Source organism: Oryzias latipes, chromosome 21 (genome assembly GCF_002234675.1).
Source record: "Oryzias latipes chromosome 21, ASM223467v1".
Classification (NCBI taxonomy): Eukaryota; Metazoa; Chordata; class Actinopteri; order Beloniformes; family Adrianichthyidae; genus Oryzias; species Oryzias latipes.
This window is the reverse complement of record NC_019879.2, coordinates 11,304,989-11,312,827: the sequence shown is the minus strand read 5'-3', so window position 1 is coordinate 11,312,827 and position 7,839 is coordinate 11,304,989. Positions and strand designations below refer to the sequence as shown.

The window sequence follows — 7,839 nt, the reverse complement described above, 5'->3', positions numbered from 1 at the left end:
TTTTTTTATAGCACATTTTAAGTTCTTTTAACGATGCTTCTTATCATTTTTATGCTGATGATATTCAGCTCTATGTGTCTTTTAAACCGCAGGATGTTTTTAAAGTACAGATTTTATGCAGGTGCCTGGATTCAGTCAAGAGTTGGATGAATTTTCTCAAACTAAATCAAGCCAAACTGAGGTACTAGTCTGTACTCCTGACAGTTGCCTCCCCCAGATAGTCCAGTGGCTTGGTCCCCTTGCTTCCTTTATCAAGCCGTCTGTCAGGAACCTCGGGGTAACCCTCAACCCAGTTTTATCCCTTGACTCTCATGTCGGGTCACTTGTAGGCTCTTGGTTTTATCATCTTAAAAACATTGCAAAACTGAGTCCAATTGTGTCACATTAGGAGTTGGAGATGCTCATCCACGCTTTTATTTCATCTCGTCTTGATAATGGCAACTCCATCTTCACATGCTTAAGCAAAAACTCTTTAAAGTTGTCCAGAACACTGCTGCAAGGCTTTTAACTAAATCATCTAAGTTTTTACACGTCAACCCGTTGTTAATCCAGTTGCACTAGCCCCCATCCGCCACCAAGTGCATTTTAAAATCCTGGTTTTAACATACACAGCTTTCATTAACCAAGCACCCATCTACCAACCGGTACACTCCCAGCAGGTCCCTGAGGTCATGTGACCAGGGTCTGCTGGTTGTTAAGAAAACCCGCTTAAAGCCTAAAGGTGACAGAGCCTTTGCAGCAGTGGCCCCATCCCTCTGGAACTCCCTTCCTCTCAGTCTCAGATCTGCAGACTCATTGTTTTCCTTTAAAAAGCAGCTAAAAACCTATCTTTTTAAAATTGCTTTTTCTTATTTCTCTCCGTATTTTACTGTGTTTTACTGTGTTTTATTGGGTTTTACTGTGTTTTACTGTGAAGCACCTTGTGATTTTATCTTGAAAGGTGCTATACAAATAAAGTTTATTATTATTAACTATTTGGAAAAAAACATGGCATGAAAACAGGATTGTATAAGGTAAGAATTGATTCAGCAAGAGGTTGCTGGACATTGTTACAGCCTGATTTCCAAAAAGTTTTTGTCTCTGTGCTTATATTGAAATTACAATTCAGTTACTCTGATGTTTATGCATCGTAAGTTATTCTACGTATGACTTTAGAAGTCAGCACAGATGGAGGTGTGGTCGTTGAATCAACAGGCTAACCTCAGTGCTACAAAACCCTCACAAAGAAAGTTCAATCTTTGCTAGTTATTTGGATTTACAAATTTCTAGAACAAAGAGGGTTCGGTGTATATTATGATTAAAATGGTGATGAATATAAAGCTAAGTGAATATATCAATTTAAAAAAAAGAGGTTAAACCTGTAAGGTTCATGGTAAAGTTTTTCGGGGGTTTTTTGCTTTCAATTTAAAAGTTACTTAATCCTGACACATTTTCTGTTGAAAATATCAGTGTTTGCATTAAAGCAAGTGTTGTACTTTGTCTCCTTTTCAAAATTTTGTGATTTGATTCCAATTTTCTGTTCCTTTTTCAAATAGTTTCAGGGAATTCCAGAGATTATTTTCCCAAAGGTACAAACAAAGATCCAAAGACAAGGTGAAACCAAAATACACTCACATACAGAACCTCACATACAGAAAGAAAGAAGAAGAAAACTCCTCTTTAAATATTGAACCAAACAAGATATTGCAGGAAGCTGTGGCAGAAGGGGGAGGACATCCAGAGAGAGACACAGTTAACCAGCACAAAACAAAAAGGAAATAAATAATAAAACGGTGGCAATTAATAAAATTAAACATTTTTAAAAATCCTACAAGTTTTCTCATTTATTGCAAAACTCAATTTTTCCACTCGGGAGAAGACTACAGACCACTAAAGGACTTGAAAGAGCACCAAAATCCTCCAGTGATCTTTGTAAAGCCACCATTGCAAATGGAATACTAGTTAACAGGAGAAGAGGGGGAGACATTTCAAAGATGACACTGAATGGCTTTCTGGAGAGAGACAAAGTGCCCTTGCACAAGGATGTGGCATTTAGACTGAAACAAATTTGAACTTCACCTTTACCAACACTGGATTCATCCAAACTCTGTGGAACTCCATTCCCAATTACGTTTTCTCACAGGTTGGTGGCCTCGTATTTTTACTGCTCTGCACCTTAAGCCAGACAAAGTCTTCATTTCATAAACAGATGCTGCTTGCTTGGTCCATGATCTATAAACTTAACTTTTCTCCTCACAGGTTTTACATTTGGAACCATAGATATATTCTTTACAAAAATAAAGCTATCTTTATCCAACAGTGGTTTGATCATAATATCAGATTAGTCAGTCAATTATTCAATTAACAGGGTCAACTCTACACTTACACTGAATATATTCAGTTTTACAAGATCCCTGTTTCTGTAAAGGACTTTTCAGGTTTTTTTTGATGCCGTTTCCCTTAACCCAGGGGTCGGCAACCCATGGTTTCAGAGCCACATGTGGCTCTTTCATCCTTCTGTTGTGGCTCCCTGTGACTTTGGAAAATAATGAGTATTTTATAAAAATTCAAATTTATTTTAGTTTGTTCATTTTTCATGGCATTTCAAAGGCGCTGCTGGCTCCGTGCGAGGCACGTGCCACGTAAAAAACAGCTTCCTTGGTGGGCTCGTGTTTGTCGGGCGAGGGCTGAGGAGCTGATAGCAGGAGGAGACACGCGGGGCGGCTTCAATAAACACTCCGGGTCTGGAGTGATTTTCTGCCGGGGGCTTGGCGTGGCGCGGAACGGGGAGCGGCTTTCTGGTGACGGAGAGTTTGCGCCGGTGTTTTGGACTCCCGTGTGCGGTGATGTGTGTTTCAGAACAGGGGAGCTCGTTGCGTCGGTCGCGATCGACGGGTCATCTTCGGGGACGTGGGGGAGATTGAAGGGGAACAGAGTGCTTCTTGAAAATCCACCAGCCAATCAAAATCCTCACCGAAAAGTACGGGACTTGATTGACATGCAGAATGGCCAATCGGACATCCTCTGACAAACTCTGCCTTCAGAACGTCTTTTTCTCCCCGCGGCACATCATGTCCCCGGTAGAAGTCCAGCAACCGGAGTTTATTAAAGCCGCCCTGCGTGTCTTCTCCTGCTATCAGCTCTGCAGTTCTCGCCCGATAAATACCAGCTCATCAAGGAAGCTGTGAGGCACGCGCTTTATACTGTTGCGGAGTGTGTGTTTGTGCTGAGCGGCGCGCGTGCCACGAGGGAGGGGCGCGTGCAGGTGGAGATGGGGGTGTGAGCACGGAGCGGAGGTGTGTGCGTGAAATATATTGTGTGTTCGGAGGACGGAGCACTAAATTAGTAGTCGTTGTTCCCCATCAATACTGATCAATACGGAGCCAGCAGCGCCAAATGCCTCACAATATGCCACACTCCCCGCATTGCACCGTTTACAGCAGAGCATGAATACGATGGTCGCTGCTTTCTGTCTTTGTAAAAAAACGCCTCATCTGTTAATACAAAGTATCTTTATGTAAACTCACTGTGTAGTTTTTAAACATCAGTACATAAATAATAATGTTGAAATAAACATGTAACAAATAAACATGAAGATGAAAAGAAAGAAGTACTTGTTTTTAATCTTTTCTGGCCCGCAATCTACACTTATGTCCTTGAAAATCGATCGCGATCGACGTAATGAGCACCCTTGATATAATATATACATGCATAATATATATAATGATGTCAAAACGGGTTGTGGCTCCGGGTGCTTTTTTTTTCATTAGGGGCGGTCCGAAATGGCTCTTTGAGTAAAAAAGGTTGCCGAACCCTGCCTTAACCTAACAACCTACAACTTCACGTGACGGAAACTGCTGTCGGAAAACTCTGCTTCTCAATTTTGAGAAACCAAAACAAAGCCGTCCGAAGACTGTTTCAGCAGGAGCTCAGAATGGAATCCCCAGCCATTACTTTCTGGACTTCACTTCATGGTTCAATTTTTTGGGAAAAGGTTTGGCTTCTTCCAAACAAATATCTTATAACAACAAAGTGAAAGAGGTAAAAGAGGCTTCATTCAAAATCATTTATAGGTTTTATCCAACAAATCAGTATAGGCAAAGGTTAAGAAAGGATATTACTAAAAATTGTGCTTTCTGTTTCCAGTTTGAGGAAACGTTGATTCATTTTTTTTGGACATGTAAGTACACTGACAAAATATGGGACAAATTTACAAACCTGATAACGGAAATTTATTTACATTTTACTTAAACATGAAAAAATATCTTATTTGGTTTTGTTAAATATAATACATTTTCATCTCAATTTTATTTAAACAAATCTCCTGATTTTATGGCTACAGGAACAAGAAAGGCAGACTAAACAAAACTGTGATGGGACGGCTGTGAATGAAACGGCTTTTATTTCATATAAATATTTTTCATACTTTGCACTACACTACCCTGTGACAGACTGGCGACCTGTCTAGTGTGTCCCCTACCTTCGCCCATAAATGGCCAGGATAGGCTCCGGCAGCCCCAAGACCCCGAAAGGGATAAACGGAAGAAGATGAATGAATGAATGTACTACACAAAAAAATGTAATTCACTTCTTTTTTCTGCCTCTGTATTCACTGCTTCTGCTTAGTGAATGAAGACACAACCCTCCTCTTCCTCAGTGCGTTCACAGGTGTAGCAAGTGAATGAGCAGGATGTTGTTGACGGGGGGGGTTGAAGGAGTACCGAAACCTCGTTACATACGCAGCAGAAGTGCAGCAGCAGCAGTGGAGTAATGGAACAGAGCGCCAAATGCAACAAGAGGACTAGAAGAGACAACATCAACACAAAAACATACTCGCCTGGGGAGTAAGTAAGTGTAGAACTGCCACTGCGCCCAATCCTCCTCTAGATCATCCAAATGGTTTCTGGAGAACTTCAGACGGGTCTGGAAATGTGCTGGTGTAACCATTGTGCTATCTTAGATGACCCCACCCTTACATTGACATGTTCTCCCTACCATGATAGAGATGGATAAAGGTGGAAAGATTTCATGTAATCCATGGACACCAGTGAAAATCACAAATCATTGAAGAAAAAAGGTTCAGAGCACTGTCTAGTGGGTCTAGATGACCCAACTTCCAAAGTTAAAGTTCCTAGGATAGCACAAGGGTTACGCAGCGCGACCTTAGGAGCATGGCCGGCCCTCCCTATACGCGAATTACGCAGCCGCGTAGGGCCCCCGTCACCAGCAGGGCCCCGAAGTGGCGACAAAAATTAAATTAAAAAATACCCAAATCTGGCAACCCATTTCATAGAACTTCCTTACCAACGTGTGCTCTGAATGTTGTGCAAAAGAAAGTTGCCTGCACTTTAATGATCCCCCCTGTCAGCACACATGAACCAATTTGGCAACCCAAATAATGACGTTACACCATTTAGCAACGATTGGTCAACATAATTGCATCTGAGTCTGGCACGGTGTGCATTTACGAGCGCATTTTGTTTCAATAAAGTTGGGGGAAAGAAAAAAAAACAGCACATTTTGTCACGCTGATCAAAGCGACAACAAGAAAACGTCATGCCTCAGAGACTTTATCCACCACCAGGAGCTAAAAAAAGATAAAGAACTTCAACATCAATCACAAGGTAAGTTTGGAGGATGTTGGGGCTTTATTTTTACATTATCCAGCATTTCTGTGCAGCTGCGCAATTTACGTAAAATACGAAGCGATCTGAGGTGAAGTTTGCACATAAACGACCCCCTTTGTCGTAATTTCCCATGGAAAACTCGAAAATAATTTTGATACCCAAGTTTCCAAGATGAGGTTGGACATGACCTTCTAAAACGGCGGAAAGTAAAGAAAAGTAAATAATGACAACTATATGGTGGCTGAAAAATGTTTTAACTCACGTTATCGTTTTGTTTCATTGTTTTGCTAACACATATTTAGTGCGTTCTGCATTCTCCGGTTTATTACAGCATAAAAACTGCTGTTTATCTGTTATAGACAGGTAGTCAGGTAGTCTGAGTTTTACAACAATTAGTGTGTCATAAATCTTGCATTGGCATGAAATATGGAGAATAAAAACTACCAAATACATAGGAAATAAAGGTTCTCATCTATAAATGACAAACAAAATAAATGTACTAATTTTAAAATTATGAACATACAAAATAATACAAAAAGAAGTGTATAAAAGGCTTATATTTCCACTTATTCTCAAATTAGTGTTCACGTTTTATTATTTATAAGTAGGTACATTTATTTCTTATTTGTATTTTGCAGTTTTGATTCTACATAATGATGATGTTTTGCACAGTTCCGTCTCAGCCGACAGTTTCTTCTGCTCTCAAAAAGCATCAAAAGTATTGGAGGTGGTGCAGCGTCCACATCCCAAGATGTTCCTGACTTCACTGAAGATTTCATCTCAGGTAATTTTAAAAGCATGTAAAGTAATAAAAAAAACAGTGTCTGCATAAACCCTTTTTTTCATAAACAGCAGCTGAAGAGTATGGAGCTCCAAACTGTTCATAATTAAATTAATGAAATATGACCTTATGCAAATATACAATCAAACAATAAATCTCTCATAAATATATCAAAAGATCATGAAATTGTGAAAAACCTGCACACAGATTTTAAATGAGCCACTAAAGTATTATTAGTATTCTGCTAAAGATATTTTATTAGCTTTATCATTGATTATTGTATAATAATAATTCTTGTTTTTTAGCTGCAGAAGAAACTGCTGTCACCACATCTACTGTTGAAAGGGGAAACATTTGACTGTTTGACTTTTCACTGTTTGCTTTTATTGAAGTTCTGTCTTTTATGTTCCAGGGGCTCCAAGAGAGGCGTATATGGAAGAGGAGCCGACTGGATCCAAAATTCCACCTACCTCAAATCCAGTTGGTCCAGCTGAATGTCTAACCACACTCTCTGATCCAGTAAGAATGGATTTGGTGCAAAGAGGTCCTTTTCAGACTAATAATGACTCTGACTTTCCAAACTCCCCCTCATTGAGCTGTTGTTTTCTTTATGTTGGATTGTTTTATTGTCATTTGATTTGCTATTAAGTTGCTGTTTTTAATAAGTTGGAGTTTTGTGAATGTCATTTGTTGACTGCCTAATAATACATTAAAAAATATATATCTATATATCTATATACATTTGTCATTGATTTTTTTTTCTTTGCATTTAAAATTTGTTTGGCACCACTTAATGTGCATCCAACATCCAGGCAATATACTGTATTCAATTATTTGGCAGCAACCATAATTCACAAATGTATTAATAGAGATATCTCATTTATATTACAACAACAGTTGCGTTTTTTGGTGCTGCTGACCAGTTAGAGGGCCCACAAATTAAATTTCGCTTAGGGCCCCCAGAAGACCAGGGCCGGCCCTGCTTAGGAGCACTGGAGGAAATAATCCATGACAACGCCGTGTGTTACCATAGTAACCTCCTTGCTCTGTTCAGGTTGTTGACCAATCCTTCCTGTGTAGTTCTGGTCTGTTTTCTTCAATTTCTCAAGATCATTTGTACCCCACCAGGTCATATCTTTCGTGGAGCTCCAGGTGGAGGGAGATTCTTAATGATCTTGTTTTTATTTTCTAATAATTGCTCCAACAGTTGATCTCTTCTCACCAAGCTGCTTTCTTATTGTAAATTGGTTCATCCCGATTTTGTTCAGGTCTGCAATCTTCTTTCTGTTGTCCTTAGAAAGGTCTTTGGTCTTAGTCATGGTATAACACTAGAACTTCTGTAGAGCAGCCATTTGGTTTTTCTACCTGCAATGGCCAGGGGACAGCTAAGTGGCTGGATTAGTTAAAATATGCATGCCCAAAGAGCAGCCCTCTACATAGTTTGCACATAAA

General features: G+C 39.7%; 1 long non-coding RNA gene across 1 annotated transcript; it reads left to right on the top strand.

Moving 5' to 3' along the window:
- The first annotated feature begins 5,251 nt into the window (after positions 1–5,251).
- On the top strand, positions 5,252–7,075 carry LOC111946798. The gene is made up of 3 exons (XR_002872555.1): positions 5,252–5,603; positions 6,279–6,390; positions 6,800–7,075. It is a non-coding gene; the product is annotated as an uncharacterized LOC111946798 (long non-coding RNA).
- The last annotated feature ends 764 nt before the right edge of the window (positions 7,076–7,839 follow it).